Here is an 18,636-nt window from a genome sequence, read left to right on the forward strand (position 1 = left end):
CGCCCTCCATCCCCAAGAGCTAACCACTCCGGGCTGGTTTGCGACCGGAATATAACTCGGTTCCGATTTAGGCTTGTGCGGTCCTAGACTAATCTGCAGGATTTTAGTCTGCAGAGTTCCTTATTATTCATTTTTGCTTAGACCAACACGAAGAATCATCGGCCACAATGAAGATGGCGGCAGCCGCTTTACCGTGGTAACGGGGAAGTCATTTGCTAACAACCTTGGCCCTTACATTTTAGTTCCTCCCTATGAGGGAAGGGAAGTGCTTGGTCCCGCCCCAGCGGCGTGCCGGTGAGTTTGTAAAAGCTGGAGTGTACCAAGCAATATGAGGAAAGAGAGTCGCGGCAGTCTAGTGAATGAGAGAATGAGGAGCGCTCAGATTCAAGGCATCACCATAGCCAAGGAGATGGGGAGGTAAAGGGAGAACAGACTCCTGTCTGTTCTTGTGTAGCCCCCCTCAGCTCCTTATGTTTGGTGGTGGTGAAAGAGCGAGCTGGCGGAGGGCATAGGCTAGCGGGGTATCAGAAAAGATCATTGATTGGGGTACGCAGCAAGCGGCTAAAGTAGCATTTGAACTCAGATTGCTTTGGTTCGGAGACTGAATGTTTAACCCCCGTAGCTGTTGTCTCCCAGTATAACTGCGGGAATATGAGCGACTCGGCATATTTTATTACCATTTTTGGAAGAGAACTTAGAGCATTTGACTTGGTGATACTGGGTCGGTGGCTCATAACAACGAACCATTCAGGAATAGGTTGAGGCACCTATAACCAGGGACTTGTGCTGTCATCAGTCATTTGTAGAGAATGGATTGTTGGTCTCTCCATCAACCCTACTCCACTGGTTATAAAGGAGGAGGTGTGTGCAGGGGATGGTTTCTAAGCTTTTGCTTTTGTATATTTGGGTTTAATTTATAGGCCCTGTTCTAGTGATTCCTGCCTCAGTGCCTGTTGTCCCTCAGAGTTGTTTTCCTTGACTGCAACACTCTCAGAGTGATACATATCTTTAGCCTATAGGTTATAACAAAATGACGGCAGAAGGTAGGGGGTCTCATGGTGTTTTTGTAGGTGTCATGACTGAACCTCAGTTAACAATATCAATGCAGTATGAAGAGGTGTGTGAGGGGGAACTAGGAAAAATGCATTTCTACAAAAGTGGGACTATACTTAGAATAAGTGTTATTTGGGGGATTTGCATAGAAGAGAAAGGATACCTGGTGGAGAATCAAAGAATTTGGGAAACCATAGTCAAAATTTATGGGGCATTGGCAGAAAGTTTCATGGAAAAGTCCCAAGTTCTTATTTAGTCTTGTTGACGATACCAAGAATCTTGGCCAACGTAAAAGTGAAGCAAGTGAAGATATTCAAGATTGTGAGGGCACACTTGGCCATAGCAGTCAAACTTAAAAGGCTGTGGTAAGTACTACTTCATGTTTGGCCGACATTTAAGTTCCTCAGAGCCATGGAATAAAATCCCTCTTTGGTCTCCAGGGAATATCTGCAAAGGCAGCAACTCCTGGATATACATCATTGCATGAAAAAGATTCCAGATGGCACTGTAGCATTACTCATGTTAGGAGAAATTCTCAAGGAACAACACCTGTAATAGCTAAGGAAACTTGGGGAGCTCAGAGAGCACCTGAAGGGCCACACAGATCCTGGTCAGTATCTGGGTGTAGGTTCCAATTGGCTTGCTTTCTAGAAAGAAACATTACTCCTACGTTTTGCACTACTGTATTATCACACCTGTTCTGCAGTAATATTTATACTTTCTGTGAGTTTTTGAGGGTTCAGCTCTGAGGCTACAGTATAGACAATTGTGCAGTCCATTGAAGGTGGTCATTCTGGTCTTTTGATTTTAGCATTTTCATTTTTTATTTCTTTTTTAAAAAAGATTTTATTTATTTATTTGAGAGAAAGTGAGCGAGAGAGTGAGCAGGGGCAGAGGAAGAGGGACAAGCAGACTCCCCTCTGAGCAAGGAGACCGACGAGGGGCTCCATCGCAGGATCCTGGAATCATGACCTGAGCTAAAGGCAGACACTCAACCAACTGAGCCACCCAGGCAAACTTAATTTTTTATTTCTTATCTCACTACTTTCATTCTTAGTTCAAACTCAATGAATACATTTCCTATATTCGTTTCCTAGAACCCTGAAGTTTCCTGATTGTTCACCTGCTCAAGGGCTGCCTTATGAGATACATTGTTTGGTAGTAGGCCAGGGAGTTAGCTGGTTAGCTGAATTGGAGGAAGATTTTCTTTGATCTTGGCAATGGCATGGTGATCTCTTGCTGCTAAATGAGGACTGCTTCCAAAGCAAGCATTGGGGAGAACTGGGTAAGAGGAGGAAGTCTCTGAGTTTTTTTTCTCTAGAATCCAATCAGGCTTGTCTAAAACTTGTCTTTTGGGGAGCCTTGTTCTTTTTCAGAACCAGAACTCTGGGAAACTATTGCAGTGATGTGTGGAATCCAGGGTTTAGCAAAACAAAGGTGGATATCACTTGTACCACACTAAAACTCCAACAGTGTGCTGCTGGGTGAACAGGGCTGGACAGAACATGCAGGTAATGGTATCAGGTTGGTGTAAACAGGGTGATAATGATTAAAAAGAGCTGGTATTTGTGAAGGGCTGTATCGATTACAAAGCTTTTCTACATAGATCTTCAGTCTCACAAAACCTGGGGGATTGTTTTAGTGTGCTATCTGTATTCTTTTATTATAGCAAAGTATGCATGACAAAATTTACCATTTCTTTAAAAGATTTTATTTATTTATTTATTTGACAGAGATCTCAAATAGGCAGAGAGGCAGAGAGAGAGAGAGGAGGAAGCAGGCTCCCTGCTGAGCAACAAGCCCAATGTGGAGCTCCATCTCAGGACCCTGGGATCATGACCTGAGCCGAAGGCAGAGGCTTTAACCCACTGAGCCACCCAGGTACCCCCAAATTTACCATTTTAATCATTTTCAAGTGTATAGTTCAGTGGCATTAAGTATATTCACATTGTGCAACCATCATCACTATCCATCTGCAGAACTTCTTTATTTTCCTAAATGGAAACTCCATATCCATTAAATATTAATCCCCCATTATTCTCTCCCACCAGCCCCTGGCAACCACCATGCTACTCTCTGTGTCTATGAATTTGACTACTTTAGGTACCTTATATAAGTGGAATCTTAACACTGTTTTTACTTTGTAACTGGTGTATTTCGCTTAGTGTAGTGCCTTCAAGGTTCATCTGTGTTGTAGCATGTGTTAGAATTTCCTGCCTTTCTAAGGTTGAATAATATTCCATTGTAGGTACACATGAAAATTTGTTTAGCCACTCGTCCGTTAAAGGACAATTGTGTTACTTCTACCTTTTGGCTGTTGTGAATAATGCTATGAACATAGGAGTACAAATACCTGTTTGAGTTCCTGCTTTGAATTCTTTTGTGTATGTATCCAAAAGTGTAATTGCTAGATCATGTGGTAATTCTTTGTATAATTTTTTGAGAAACTGCCATACCATTTTCCACAGTGGCTGCATCATTTTACATTCCCATCAGTAGTGCTTGGGAATTCCCATTTCATCCTTACCAGCATTTGTTATTTACATTTTTATTTTTGGAGTAATAGCCACCTTAATGAGTGTGAAGTGGTATTCCATTGCATTTTTTAAAAAAAGATGTTATTTACTTATTTGAGAGGGCCAGAGAACACTGAACAGAGAGCCAGACATGGGCTCGATCACAGGACCCTGGGATCATGACCTGAGCCAAAGGCAGATGCTTAACTGACTGAGCCACCCAAGTGCCCCTGAAAAGGATAGTGATTAATTCTCCTGTAAATGTTTGGTAGAATTCACCTGTGAAGCATGTGGTTGTAGACTTTTTTTGCTGGGATTTGATTATTGATTGAATATTGTTATTAGTAATTGGTTTGTTCACATTTTCTACCATTTCTTCATTCAGTTTTGGAAGATTGTATATTTCCAAGAACTTTTCTATTTCTTGTGGGTTGTCCAGTTATTGGCATATAATTTTTTGTAGCAGCCTCTTAAAATCATTTGTATTTCTCTGGTGTTGATTGTAACTTCTCTTTAATTTCTGATTTTATTTGAGTTTTCTTTGTCTTTTTCTTGATGAGTCTGGCTAAAGGTTTATCACTTTTATCTCTTCAGAAAACCAGTGCTGAGATTATGCTGAATGAAGTAAGTCAAGCAGAGAGTCAAGTATCATGTGGTTTCACTTATTTGTGGAGCAAAAGGAGTAACACGGAGGACATTGAGAGATGGAGAGGAGAGTGAGTTGGGGGAAATCAGAGGGGGAGACAAACCATGAGAGATTGTGGATTCTGAGAAACAAACTTGGAATGGGGGTAGGGGTTTGAGTGAGTGTGGTGGTGGGTATTAAGGAGGGCACATATTGCATGGAGCACTGGGTGTGGTGCATAAATAATGAATTTTGGAACACTGAAAAAAAATTAAATTAAATTAAAAAAAAATGCAAAAAAACAGCACTGAGTTTCATTATATTTTTTATTGTTTTGGGGGCTCTATTTCATTTACAGTTGATTCTTTTAAAAAAAGTTTTTTAATTGTATTTATTTTTTCAAAGATTTTATTTGTTTATTTAATGCAGAGAGAGAGATCACAAGTAGGCAGAGCAGCAGGCAGAGAGAGAAGGGGAAGCAGGCTCCCTGCTGAGCAGAGAGCCCCGTGGGGGGACTTGGGGCTCCATCCCAGGACCCTGGGATCACGACCTGAGCCAAAGGCAGAGGCTTTAACCCACTGGGCCACCCAGGCACCCCATCATTTACAGTTGATTCTTTTTTTTTTTTTTTTTTTTTTTTAAAGATTTTATTTATTTATTTGACAGAGGAGAGATAACAAGTAGACAGAGAGGCAGGCAGAGAGAGAGAGAGGAAAGCAGGCTCCCTGCTGAGCAGAGAGCCCGATGCGAGACTCGATTCCAGGACTCTGAGAACATGACCTGAGCCGAAGGCAGCGGCTTAACCCACTGAGCCACCCAGGCGTCCCTTACAGTTGATTCTTGACCATTGTGGGGGCTAGGGGCCCCAACCCCTGCAGAGTCGAAAATCTGCATACAACTTTTTACTCCTGCATAGCTTTACTGATAGCCTGTTCTTGACTGGAAGCCTTACTGAGAATATAAACAATTGATTGACGCATATTTAATATGTATGTATTCTAATCTTACAATTAGGTGTGCTAAAGAGAAAATGTTATTACGAAAATTTTAAGGAAGGGGCGCCTGGGTGGCTCAGATGGTTAGGCATCTGACTTTGGCTGAGGTCATGATCTCCACGTCCTGGGTTTGAGCCCCACAGTGGGCTGCCCGCTCAACGGGGAGCCTGCTTCTCCCTCTGCCTCTGCCTTTCTCTCTGCTTGTGCTCTCTCTGTCTCTGTCCCTTTCAAATGAATAAATAAAATCTTAAAAAAATGATGATTGTGAGGAAGAGAAAAGACATTTACAGTACTATACTTTATAAAACAAAATCTGGGGGCACCTGGGTGACTCAGTCTGTCAATTTTCTGCCTTCAGCTCAGGTCATGATCTCAGGGTCCTGGGGTCAAACCCCACATTGAGCTCCCTGCTCAGTGGGGAGCCTGCTTCTCTCTCTCCCTCTGCCTGCTGCTGCCCCAGCTTGTTCTCTCTCTCTCTCTTTCCCTGTCAAATAAATAAAAAATCTTAAAAAACACACACACACACAAAACACAGTCTGTGTGAAGGTGGCCCTGCATAGTTCAAATCCATGCTGTTGAAGGATCAATTCTATTTTTTGCTCTGATCTTTTTTTTCCCCCTCCTTTCTATTAACTTTGGACTTTTTTTTGTTCTTTTTCTAGTTCTGTTAGGTGTAAAGTTAGATTGTTGGAGATTTTTCATACTGAGGTAGTCCTGTATTGCTGTAAACGTCTCTCCCTCTTTTTTAAAAAAAAATTTATTTATTTGACACAGAGACAGTGACAGAGGGAACACAAGCAGGGGCAGAGGGAGAGGGAGAGGGAGAAGCAGGCTCCCTGCTGAGCAGGGAGCTGGATGCAGGGCTCAATCCTAGGACCCTGGGATCATGACCTGAGCCAAAGCCAGACACTTAATGACTGAGCCACCAAGGCACCCTGTAAATGTCCCTTTTAAAGCTGCTTGGGCTGTGTACCAAGATTTTGAACAGCTGTGTTTCCATTTTCATTTGTCTCCATGTATGTTTGATTTCCTCTTTGATTTTGTAGTTGACCTGTTGGTTGTTTAGTACCATGTGTAGCCTCCACATGTTTGTGTTTTTCCCTTTTTTTTTTTTTTTGGCAATTGTTTTCTAGTTTCATACCACTGTGGTCTGAAAAGATATTTGATATGATTTCAGCCTTCATAAATTTATTGAGACTTGTTTTGTTGCCTAACATGTTATTTATGCTGGGGAATGTTCCATGGGCACATGAATGTGTATTTTGCTATTTTGGGGTAGAATGTTATGTATATATCTGTTAAGTCCAGCTGGTCTGGTGGTTGTTCAAAGCCATGGTTTCCTTATTGATTTTCTCTCTGGGTGATCAACTGATGTATGTGGGTGACCCCTGCTCTTATTGAATTACTGTTAATCCTTCCCTTTAGGTCTGTTAATACTTGCTTTATATGTTTAGGTGCCCCTCTATTGGGTACATATATCCTGTACCCAATTGTTATATCCTGTTGTCGGATTGATCCTTTATTGTGTAATGCTCTTTTTTGTCTCTCGTCATGGTCTTTGAAGTCTGTTTTGTCTGATCTCAGTATTGCTACCCTAGCTTTTTTTTTTTTTCGTCTCTGTTTACGTGGAGTATCTTTTTCTATTCTTCACTTTCAGTCTTTATGTATCTTTAAGTTTGAAGTGGGTCTCTTATAGGCAGCATATAGATGGGCTTTTTAAAATCCATTAATTTACCCTGTTTCTTTTGATTGGAGCATTTAGACCATTAACACTCAAAGTAATTATTGACAGGTGTGTACTTACTGCCATTTTTGTTTTCTGGTTGTGTTTATAGTTCTTTTCCTTTCATCTTGTTCTGTTCACTTGTGATTTGATGATTTTAGTATTATGCTTGATTCCTCTCTCTACTTTTTGTGTATCTATTTCAGGTTTTTTTTGTGGTTATCATGGGGTTCATATGTAACATTATATATACATATATATATGTATGTATATGTATATATGGCATATATATAGCCATCTGTCTTAAGTTGATGGTCACTTAAGTTCAAATACATTCTAAAGACACTACATTTTTACTTCCCGCACTCCACATTGTATGTATTATATGTCATATTTTATGTCTTTTTATTTTGTGCATCTCTTAGCCAACTTTTGTAGATACAATTGTTTTTACTGATTTTGTCTTTTAACCCTCATATTAGCTTTATAAGTGGCTGATTTACTACCTTTATTTGGTTTGCTTTTACCAGTGAAATTTTTTCCTTTCATAATTTTCTTCTAGTTGTGGCTTTCTCTCTTCCACTTCAGAATTCCCTTTGACACTTCTTGTAAGGCAGTTTTAGTGGTGATGTACTAGTATATTTTGTTTCTGGGAAACTATCTCTCCCTTAATTCTGAATGATAACCTTGTGGGTTGAATATTCTTGGTGGCAGGTATTTTCCTTTCAGTACTTTGAATATAACATGCCACTCCTTTCTGGCGTACAGATTTTCTACTAATATATCAACTTATAGGGTTATGGTATTTCCTTTGTACATAACTATTTACTTTTTTCTTGTTTTTTAAAAGATTCTCTTTATTTACTTATTTGAGGGAAAGGGAGAGGGAGAGGGAGAATCCTGAGCAGACTCCACCTGAGCACAGAGCCTGACACAGGGCTTGATCTTACAACCTTGAGATCATGACCTGAGCTGAGATAGAGAGGTGGATACCCAACTGACTCAGCCACCCAAGTGCCTCTAAGGATTCTCCTTTTATTTTTAATTTTTTTGAACATTTTAATTAATATATGTCTTGATGTGGACCTCCTTGGGTTCATCTTGTTTGGGGCTCTCTGAGCTTGCTGGACCTGGATGTCTTTTTCTTTCCCCATGTTAGGGAAATTTTAGCTATTATTTTTTCAAATAAGTTTTCTGCCCCCTTCCCTCTGTCTTCTCTTTCTGGGACCTCTCTAATGTGAATGTTAGTATGCTTGATATTGTCTCAGAAGTCCCTTAACCTCTCCCCATTTTTAAAAAGTGTTTTTCCTTTTTGTTCTTCAGCTTGGATGCTTTCCGCTACCCTGTCTTCCAGATTGCTTCATTGTTTTTCTACATTTTTTTAATCTGCTCTTGATTCTCTCTAGCATATTTTTCACTTCAGTTATTTTATCCTTCAGTTCTATTTGGTTCTTTTTCATATTTTTCTATCTCTTTGTTGCTGTTTTCGCTTAGTTCATCCACTCTTTTCTCAAATCTGATGAATATCTTTATGACCATTACTTTGAAGTCCTTATCAAATAGATTGCTCATCTCCATTACATTTAGTTCTTTTTCTGAAGCTTTTTATTGTTCTTTTGTTTAGAATATATTCGTCTGTCTCCTCATTTTGTCCGCGTCTCTGTGTTTGTTTCTTTGAATTAGGTAGGTCATCTATGTTTTCTGGTCCTGAAAGTAGTGGCCTTATGAAAAGGCACCTTGTGGTGCTCAGTAGTGCAGTCTCCCTGGTCAACAGAACCAGCCACTGTGGGAGTGTCCACTCTGTGGAACATATGTCTTGTTGTGACTTGGCCATGACTGCTGCTGGTACACTTGTGGGCTTGGCTGGCCATCAGCCCTGTTGTCAGCAGTGACCTGGGTATGACTGCTGTGAGCATGCTGGTAGGTAGAGCTGGACCCTGGTGCACCTTGGTGAGTGGTGCAAATATAGCTGTTGCTGGCTTTCTGCTGGGTGGGGTAGCTCCTAACACAGCTGGTTGAGAGTCCCATCTATAACTGCTGTTGGTGTGCTGGTAGGTGGAATTAGTTCCCATTGTAGCTGGCTGAGAAGCAGGGCTATAGATGCTGGTGGCTTGCTAGTGGGTGCAACCATCTCTTGGTACAGCTGGTTGAGTTGGCTGGCCACAATGGCTATGGGTATGCTGTAGATGGGGCAGGAATCTTACCTCCCTCCCCAGGGCAGGAGTCATTTTGTAGGGGTGCCTGTCCTGGGCTGGGCTGCCCACCAGGTATGATGAGGTAGTAGTTGCTCTAGACGGGCTCCCACGGGGATGGGTTTGCAGGGGAACACTGAGGCAGGGCAAAGAGTGCCAGAACTGGTGTCCGCCAGTGCTGGGCCAGCTAAACTAAAGGAGGGCAAGAAAAATGGTGCTGCCCACTAACATCCCCTTTCCTGGAAAAAGTTCCAGTAGATCCCTATTTCTAGCACATACCTAAAATTAGTAAATCTCCTTCATGTATAACACAGGTGTTTTTCAAACTGGTGCTTCTGTGCTTGAGTGTCAGACTGAGTGATAGAGAGTACTGGCCCTTTTGGAGTGAAGTCTCAGTTTCCTATAGCCCTGTGGCTCTTCTGGAGTCAAGCCCTGCTGGTTTTCAAGTCTTGCAGTTTTGAGTCCTGCTCTTTTTCAGAGACAGATATAATGGAAGCTCTTCCTTTTGCTGTAGCTCCCCAGGGCTGGAGCTGCCCAGTGTGGGTCTTGATCCCCTCACTCCTCGAAGGAGAGGACTTCCATGCCTGTGATATACCTTCTACTTGTGGGTCACTGTGCCAGCCATTTGATTGCTGGCTATGTCTCTGTCCCTTCTACTCTTCTCAATATAGCCTCCCCCGCCTTTTTTTAAATGTCATTGGCGTTGGGAGGGTCTGTTCTGCCTGTGTTCAGGTAGTTTTCAGAGTGCACTGCACTACATGAAGTCATTGCCTTAGTGTGTCTGTGGGAGGAGGTGAGCCCAGGATCCTCCTACTTTGTCATCTTCCTTGTCTCCTCGAGGTTTTTTTTTTTTTTAATGTCAGTGTGGGTGGGGGATGGAAGGCCTGGACAGACCTTCCTAGTCTGCCAACTTGCAGATGTCCCCTAAAAAGAGTATCTATTTTATAAACAGGGATACCAAAGCTCCAGATAGTGACTTGAACAGGGTTATGCAGTTAATAAGGATAAAGGCTGGGATTTGACTATATTTCTTTTTCCAGTCTTTTTGATTTTTTTGAAAAATAAACTTTGTATTTTAGAATAATTTTAGATTTACCAGAAAGTTGCAAAGATAGTACAGAGTTTCCATATCCACCCACCCTCTGACCTACACAGTTGTTCCTTTTATCAACATGTTAGTTTAGTATGCTATGTTTGTTACAATTAATCAACCAATACTGGTATGTTATTGTTAATTAAAGTCCATACTTTATTCAGATTTTCTTACTTTTAATCTATTTTTTTTTCCATTCTAGGACCCAGTCTAGGATACTATGTTACGTTCTCGTCATGGATCCTTTGGCTTCTGTTGACTGTGGCAGTTTCACAGAATTTCTTTGTTTTGATGACCTTGACAGTATTGAGGAATACCACTCAGGTATTTTGTAGATTGTGCCTCATTTGAATTTGTCTGATGGCTTTTCTCATGATTAGACTGCCTTATGGGTGTTTGGGAGGAAGACCATTCTTATTGTGTCATGTCAAGGCCTTGATCAGCTGGCCAAGGTAGTGTTGGACAGGTTTCTGCTCTGTAAAATTACTTTTTCTGCTTCATATACCACAGTTAAGAAGGATTGGGAAAAATTAAGCTCTACTTCTTGGAGAGGCAGAGACTACATAAATTATTTAACATTCTTCTGTAGGTTATTTATTTTGTTTCTCCAATTGTTTCAGCTTTGTCCATTGGAAGCTCTTTCATGTTGGTCCCTATGTCCCTTTGGCATGCCCTCACTGTTGTGTTTTTTTGTGCACTTTCCTTACTTTCTTATACTACAGGATGCCTATTTTGTATATTCCTTGCCTCAGCCACTGGAGAATCAGTCATTTCTCCAAAGAGCTGTGGTTCCTTTTAGTAAATCAAGATGTCTTCCAGAATATGTGAAAGGTCTAATAGATTGTAGTAGCCAATGAAAACTCATTTGGAAGGGTATATATGTATAGGAGGTGGTTAACAAGACCAAAGAAGAAGAGAAAGCCAGAGGGTCGTAATCCAATTTTCTCCTGAATGGTAGTTTACAATCGGAGGTAATTTAACAGCATAAACTAAGAGTCAGAAGCCTTAGGTTTAAATGCCAACTCTGACATTTTTAATTGTGTGTCTGTGAACCTCAATTTCCTCATCTGTAATTTGATTAAATAATATAAAGCACATGCTTTGCTGTGCCTGGCACGCAGTAAGCATTCATATGTTAGCTATTGTTACTAGTCTTATTTCTTTACTCCTCTGAACTAGCTATTTTAATGTCATGAACAACTATGAACCCTTACCATTTTTGTTTGATGCCTCTTTTGCTCAGCTCCCCCTTGTTGTATTTCTTTCCCTGGGAATACTTCTGATGTGACCCAGTGTGTGTTTTCCTTTGAGATCACCGCAGGGAAGTTGCAAGTGGCATCACTGCCTCGTACTGGAGAAGCACGTGTGGGTGTGTATGTAGATAACAGTTCTAGGGACCTTTTACTTTAACTAGTTATCTCTTCCTCAGATCCATATTCAGGTTCAGTTCACTCTTGAGTTTTTATCAATGTTTTTCTTTAAGACCGTAAAAAATTGTGTTGTTCGGATATAAAATATTCATATTAATGTGAACTGAACATCAGATCTCTTTTTTAAAAAGATTTTATTTATTTATTAGAGAGAGAGAGAGAGAGAGAGAGTGCAAACTTAAGTGGGGGGAGGGAGAAAAGGAGAGGGAGAAGCAGACTCCCTTGCTGAGCAGGGAGCCCAATGTGGAGCTTGATTCCAGGACCCCGGAATTGTGACCTGAGCTGAAGGCAGATGCTTAACTGACTGAGCTACCCAGGTACCCCCCAATCTCTTTTTGTAATAGAATTAAATTTTTTTATTATCTTCCTAACAAATTTAGTGTATCCTTGTTAGTGGAGCTCTTTAAGTGATTCCTTAAAGAAGAAATTATCTTCCTTTTGATCATGTGATTCTTCACCTAAAGAGTCTTCCTCTTTCACTACGGGCACTGTCCAAAATCTTCCTCCTGAGTGTTGGCATCCCCATAAAATTGCCATATTTTTTATACCTGTGAACCTTCTCCCATGATTTTCGTGCATGACATGTTCTTTTCTCATCTTTTTCTTCACTAGACTATGATTCAAATAACTTCAAACGCCACCTGGAGTAATACAAGGAGTGCTAATACCTCCCTGTTTACTGCCTTTTGAACACTGCTGTTTATCCTCTAGAATGTACTGGCCCTTGATATGTATATGGTGTAAATACTCGAAGTGTTGAACATTTGGTTATGTTCCTATATATCTTCTAAATATTTGTATTAATGCTGTCATCTTCCTGAAGAACATGTGCGTAAATACCCCAGTCAAGATAGTACTAAGTATCTGCTTATTGATAATCAGGAGGAAGATAAACGTTTTCTAGTAGCTCTCGAATATAGTCATCTACAAATATGAATAAAGGGACTTCTTAAATCTGAGATAGTCAGTTTCATTATGCCTTCTTTAATCCCTTGGCTGTGACTATAGGAGATTAACTTCCAACTCAGTCCAGAGCGAGGTGTTCCCTCAAGGAGATTGCTATTTCTGAGTCTTAGAACTTGGAACCTTTTTAATGGTTGGCCACTTGGGGTCCATAATACCAAGCAGTGTCTAATCTGTGGAGATTGATTATTTTACATTGCCATTCCCAGTTCATGCTGTGCTGCCTTCTATGGCTATGATTGGAATCCTCATAGCTACGCTGAGAAAAAAATCTAGAGGTAGATGGAGTAGCAGACTGGTGCTAAATATACTTTGAGAGTAACAGGTGAGTGCTGGGGAAATACATCGTTTGATAATTTGGAGTGACTTTTTACAGTAAAGTCAGAAAATATCCTTCTCTCCAAAAATAAAACCAGACCACCTCTATTGTTTGCCTTTATCATCTCACTGTACAAAGTACTGCTCTTATATTGAGTGATTTTACTCAGAATTTCAGTGATAACAACGTAGGAAGTTATTTGCATGTAATTGGATGGGGGAAGGGGATGCGGTAGGAAGCCAAGGTCTGGAACCAATACAGAAAGATAATAAAGTGGTAGAAATAAAAGTATGGGACTTTAGGAATTTAAAACTGTTTAAAGATGTGTATTGCTTGCCTTAAATTAGAGAGGAAAATGATGTGAGAAATGTAATAAGTCGAAGTGAAAACTCATGAAAGATGAGTCATCATTGGGGCACCTGGGTGGCTCAGTGGGTTAAGCCTCTGCCTTTGGCTCAGGTCATGATCTTGGGGTGCTGGGATCGAACCCTGCATTGAGCTCTCTGCTCATCAGGGAGCCTGCTTTCTCCTCTCTCTCTCTGCCTGCCTCTCTGCCTACTTGTGATCTCTCTCTCTGTCAAATAAATAAATTCTTTTAAAAAGGATGAGTCATCATTTCCTACAGAATAAAGTGTGGAAGAATTTATTTTTCTTCTTTTCAGTATACACAACTGATAAAGATAATTGGGAAAATCTAGGTAGTCGTTGTTTTCTTTTGCTTTGCTATGGCTGTGTCCCACTTGATAATACAGCTGTTGTTCCTCATTTCATTTCTTTATGCCTCTTGTAGCTGAAACTGTTGCACATCACTGATAGGGTAATTCTGGGGCTGGTCCTTCACTTTGAAGAAGGTTGGTTCATTGCCTGTTAAAGGTTGTATCAGAACTGGGGGCATTTTGCGTGTCCACCAAATTGTGGGATCTTTCCTGAGGAAGGATCTCCATCTTCATGGAAGCAGGGAAATAGAGATGGAGAAACACTGTCATTATCCTTAGGAAATTATCAATGACCACTGGAAATACAAGGCTACCAGCGTTTCTGTGAGGAAATCTGGCAGTAGCCAAGCTAGAGTGGCAAAGGTGGGTTTGATCTGAAGAAACTCATTTTGCCATTCTTCATCCAAGTGCACACTAAACTATGGAAGACACAGATCCTGCATATTCAGGTGGTAAAATCCTGTGCTGTCCATATAAGATCACATAGTCCTGGATCCGAACTGTATGAGCAGATTATCCCTGTCCGTTAGTTGACTAGAGGAGGTAAATCCTGTGCACAAGGGTTCCATGTGTGAATGAGCTTCCGTAGTTGACACCTTTAACTTGTTATCTCAGTGTAAGTTCTGAGCCCCTTATCTCCTAGTAATCTGCTTCAGTTCTTTTTTTCTCTTTTACAGAAAAACCGTTTATTGTCATATAATTCCCATTTGAAGTATATAATTCAGTTGTTTTTAGTATATTCACAGAACTGTGGAACTATCACCACCATCAGTTTTTTTTTCTATTTTTGGGGGGGAGTTGTTTTATTATTATTAATATTATTGTTTTTTAAATTCAGCGTAACAGTATTCATTGTTTTTGCACCACACCCAGTGCTCCATGCAATCCGTGCCCTCTCCAATACCACCATCAGTTTAAAAGTATTTTTTCACATCACAAGGAAACTCTGTAATTTTTAGCTCTAATCACCCCAATTCCCCATTCCATCATGCCCTGGATAACCAATAATGTATTGGTTCATTTCTGTATATTTGACTATTAAAGACTTTTTATATAAATTGAATCATGTAATGTGGTCTTTTGTGACTGGCTTCTTTAACTGAATGAACATAATGATTTCAAGGTTCATTGATGTAGCATATGTCAGTATTTCATTCTGTATTCATGTGTGAGAGTGTGTGTATGGGTATAGCAGCTATTTTCAGATATTATCCCTGTATAATTCACAAAAAATAATTCAGGGGTGCCTGAGTGGCTTTGTCTCTCTAAAGAAGTAAATCTTTAAAAAAAATAGTAAACTACTCAATAATATTTACTATAATCACAGACACATGCAATTGTTAGTCATTTTAGATAATTTTAGAACTCCTGTTTTCAGTTCTTTTATGTATATACCTAGGGGTGGAATTGCTGGGTGATATGGTAATTCTGTGTTTCAATTTTTAACAAAGTCTCAAACTTTCAAAAGTGGCTGCACCATTTTACATTCCCACAAACAGTATACAAAGGTTCCATTTTCTCTACATCTTCACCAATACTCATTTCTGGGTTTTTTTTTTTTTTAATTTTGGGCAGCTTAGTGGGTATAAAGTGGTATCTTGTGATTTTATTTTGCATTTCTCTAATAATGCTGTTGAGCCCCTTTTCATGTGCTTACTGGAGATAATGTAATTCTTCATTGAAAAATATGTAAGTCCTTTGTCCATTTGTTAATTGGGTTGTCTTTTTTTTTTTTCTGAGAGAGTGTGATCTGGGTGGGAGGGATAGAAGGAGAGGGAGAGAATCTTAAGCAGGCTTGGTGTGGAGCCTGATACGGGGCTTGATCTCACAACCCTGAGGTCATGACCTGAGCCGAAATCAGGAGTCAGACACTTAACTGATTGAGCCACTCAGGTGCCCCTGGGTTGTCATTTTGATGTTGAATTATAAGAGTTCTTTATGTATTATAGATACTAGACCCTTATTTGCTCTTATTGTCTTCTATCCTGTGGGTTTTTTTACCCTTATTTGCTATTATTTTCTTCTATCCTGTGGGTTTTTTAAAAGACTTGATTTTTATTTTATTTTATTTATTTATTTGACAGAGGTCACAAGTAGGCAGAAAGGCAGGCAGAGAGAGAGAGAAGAAGGCTCCCCGCTGAGTAGAGAGCCTGATGCGGGGCTTGATCCCAGGACCCTAGGATCATGAGCTAAGCTGAAGGCAGAGGCTTCAACCCTCTGAGCCATCCAGGCGCCCCAAGACTTAGTTTTTTTAGAGCAGTTGTAGCTTCACAGCAAAATTGAGAGAAAGGTGAAGAGATTTCTTATATACACCTTGCCTCCACACTTAAATAGCCTCCTGCATTTTCAACATCTCCTACCGTAGTGGTACTTTGGTTGCAATTGATGAATCTACATTGACACACTATAATCACCCAAACCTCATAGTCTACCTTAGAGTTCATTCTTTTTTTTAAAGGTTTTATTTATTTATTTGATGGGGAGAGAAATCATAAGTAGGCAGAGAGGCAGGCAGAGAGAGGGGGAAGCAGGCTTCCTGCTGAGCAGAGAGCCCGATGTGGGGCTCAATCCCAGGACCCTGAGATCATGACCTGAGCTGAAGGCAGAGGCTTAACCCACTGAGTCGCCCAGGTGTCCTTAGAGTTCATTCTTGTGTAAATTCTTTGGGTTTGGAAACATATGGAATTATACATGTCCATCATTATATTATCATACAGAGTATTTCTGCTGCCTTAAAAATAATGTCTGCTCGGTACCCCTGCTTGCAACCCCTAACTGATCTCTTTTTTAATTGTTTTCATAGTTTTGCCTTTTCTAGAATGTCATATAGTTGGAGTCACACAACACGTAGCCTTTTCAGATTAACTTCTTTTGCTCAGTAATAAGCATTTAAAGTTCCTCCATGTCTTTTCATGGCTTGATAGCCCATTTCTTTATAGCAATGAATAATACTATGTTATTTAGATGTACCACAGTTTGTTTATCCATTCACTTACTGAAGGACATCTTATTGCTTCCAAAGTTTCGGCAGTTATGAATAAAGGTCCTAAAATATCTGTGTGCAGGTTTTTGCATGAACGTAAGTTTTCTTTAGGTAAATACCAAGGAATGTGATTGCTAGATTATATGGTTAAAAACATACATGGTTTTGAAAGAAACCACTAAACTGTTTCCAAGAGGCTAAATACCATTTTACATTCTCATTAGCAGTAAATGAGAGAGTTCTTGCTGCTCCACATTCTCACCACCATTTGGTGTTGTCACTCACTGCTCTAGAATTTGGCCATTCTAATAGTTATGTAGTGGTATATATTTGTTGGTTTAATTTGCAATTTCCTGGTGACATATGATGTGGAGCTTCTTTCATATGCTCATGTGCTGTATGTGTGTCTTTGGTGAGGTGTCTGTTAGGTCTCTGACCTGTAGTTTGATCAGGGTTAAAATCCTTATCAAATGTTTCTTTTGCAAGTATTTTTGGTGGCCTTTGGCTACTTCTGCCCATTTCTTTTTTCTTTATTGAGGTGTAACTGACATATTACTAGTTTCAAATGTACAACATAAGCACTTAAATTGTATAAGTTGCAGAATGACCACCGCACTAAGTCCAATTAATGTCTGTCACCACATATAATTATATTTTTTTCTCGTGAGAATTTTTAAGATCTACTCTTTTAGCAATTCTCAAATATACGGTACAGTATTATTAGCTGTAGTCACCATGCTATACATTATATCCAATGACTTATTTATTTTAAAACTGAAAGTTTGTACCTTTTGACCCCCTTCACCCATTTAGCCCACTGCCCACCTCCACCTCTGACAACCACCAATCTGTTCTCTGTGAGTTTGTTTCCACCCCGCCCCCAGATTCTACATGTAAGTGAGATCATATGGTATTTTTCATCCTCTGTCTGACTTACTTCACTTAGCATAATGCCCTCAAAGTCCATGCATGGTATCCTAAATTACAAGATTTCCTCTTTTTTATGGCTGAATTACATTCCATTGTAATATTTTACCATATTTTCTTTCCCTTGTTTTGAACTATATTTGATGGGCAATGTTGTATTAGTTTCAGGTGTACAGTGGTGATTTAATAATTCTGTCCATGATAAAGTGTAGTTACCATCTCCGTCTGTCACCATACAATATTACAATATTATTGACTATATTCCCTATGCTATACTTTTTAGTCCTGTGACTTACCAGTTTTATGACTAGAAGTTTGTAACTCTTTAATCCTTTTCATGTATTTCACACATCTCTCCAAACCCCTCCCCTCTGGCAAACCTGATTTTGTTCTTTGTACTTAACAATTCTGTCTCTGTTTTCTTTGTTCATTTGTTTTTTACATTCCACATATAAGTGAAATTACACGGTTTTTGTCTTCTCTGATGTCTCTCACTTAGCATTATACCCTCTAGGTCCATCCATGTTGTTGCAAATGGCAAGATCTCATTCTTTCTTAGGGCTGTGTAATGTTCTATTCTCTGTGTGTGTGTGTGTATGACATCTCCTTTATCCATTCATTTATTGATGGACACATAGGTTGCTTCCATATCTTGAATATTATAAATAATGCTACAATAAACAGAGGGGCATATATGTCTTTTGGAATTAGTGTTCTCATTTTCTTTGGGTAAATACCCATTAGTGGAATTACTGAATCATATGATGTTTCTATTTTTAACATTTTGAGGAACTGCCATACTGTTTTCGACAGTAGTTGCACCAATTTACTTCCCACCAGTAATGCAAGTGTTCTCTTTTCTCCACATCCTTGCAAACAATTGTTATTTCTTGTCTTCATGCTAAGAGGTGTAAGTGATCTCATTGTGGTTTTGATTGCATTTCCCTGATGATTAGTGATATGGAGCTCATTTTATGTGTCTATTTGGCCATCTATATGTCTTCCTTGGGAAAATGTCCATTCAGGTCCTCTGTCCATTTTTAAATTGGATTGTTTGAGTTTTTTTGGTGATAACTTGAATAAAGTTCTCTTTGTATTTTG

General features: G+C 39.7%; 1 long non-coding RNA gene across 1 annotated transcript; it reads left to right on the forward strand.

Moving 5' to 3' along the window:
- The first annotated feature begins 10 nt into the window (after positions 1-10).
- LOC116881753 lies at positions 11-4,193 on the forward strand. Its single transcript, XR_004385482.1, has 3 exons — positions 11-294; positions 2,430-2,564; positions 4,164-4,193. It is a non-coding gene; the product is annotated as an uncharacterized LOC116881753 (long non-coding RNA).
- Positions 4,194-18,636: the final 14,443 nt, after the last annotated feature.

Source organism: Lontra canadensis, unplaced genomic scaffold, assembly GCF_010015895.1.
Source record: "Lontra canadensis isolate GAN:19392208 unplaced genomic scaffold, GSC_riverotter_1.0 scaffold77, whole genome shotgun sequence".
Classification (NCBI taxonomy): Eukaryota; Metazoa; Chordata; class Mammalia; order Carnivora; family Mustelidae; genus Lontra; species Lontra canadensis.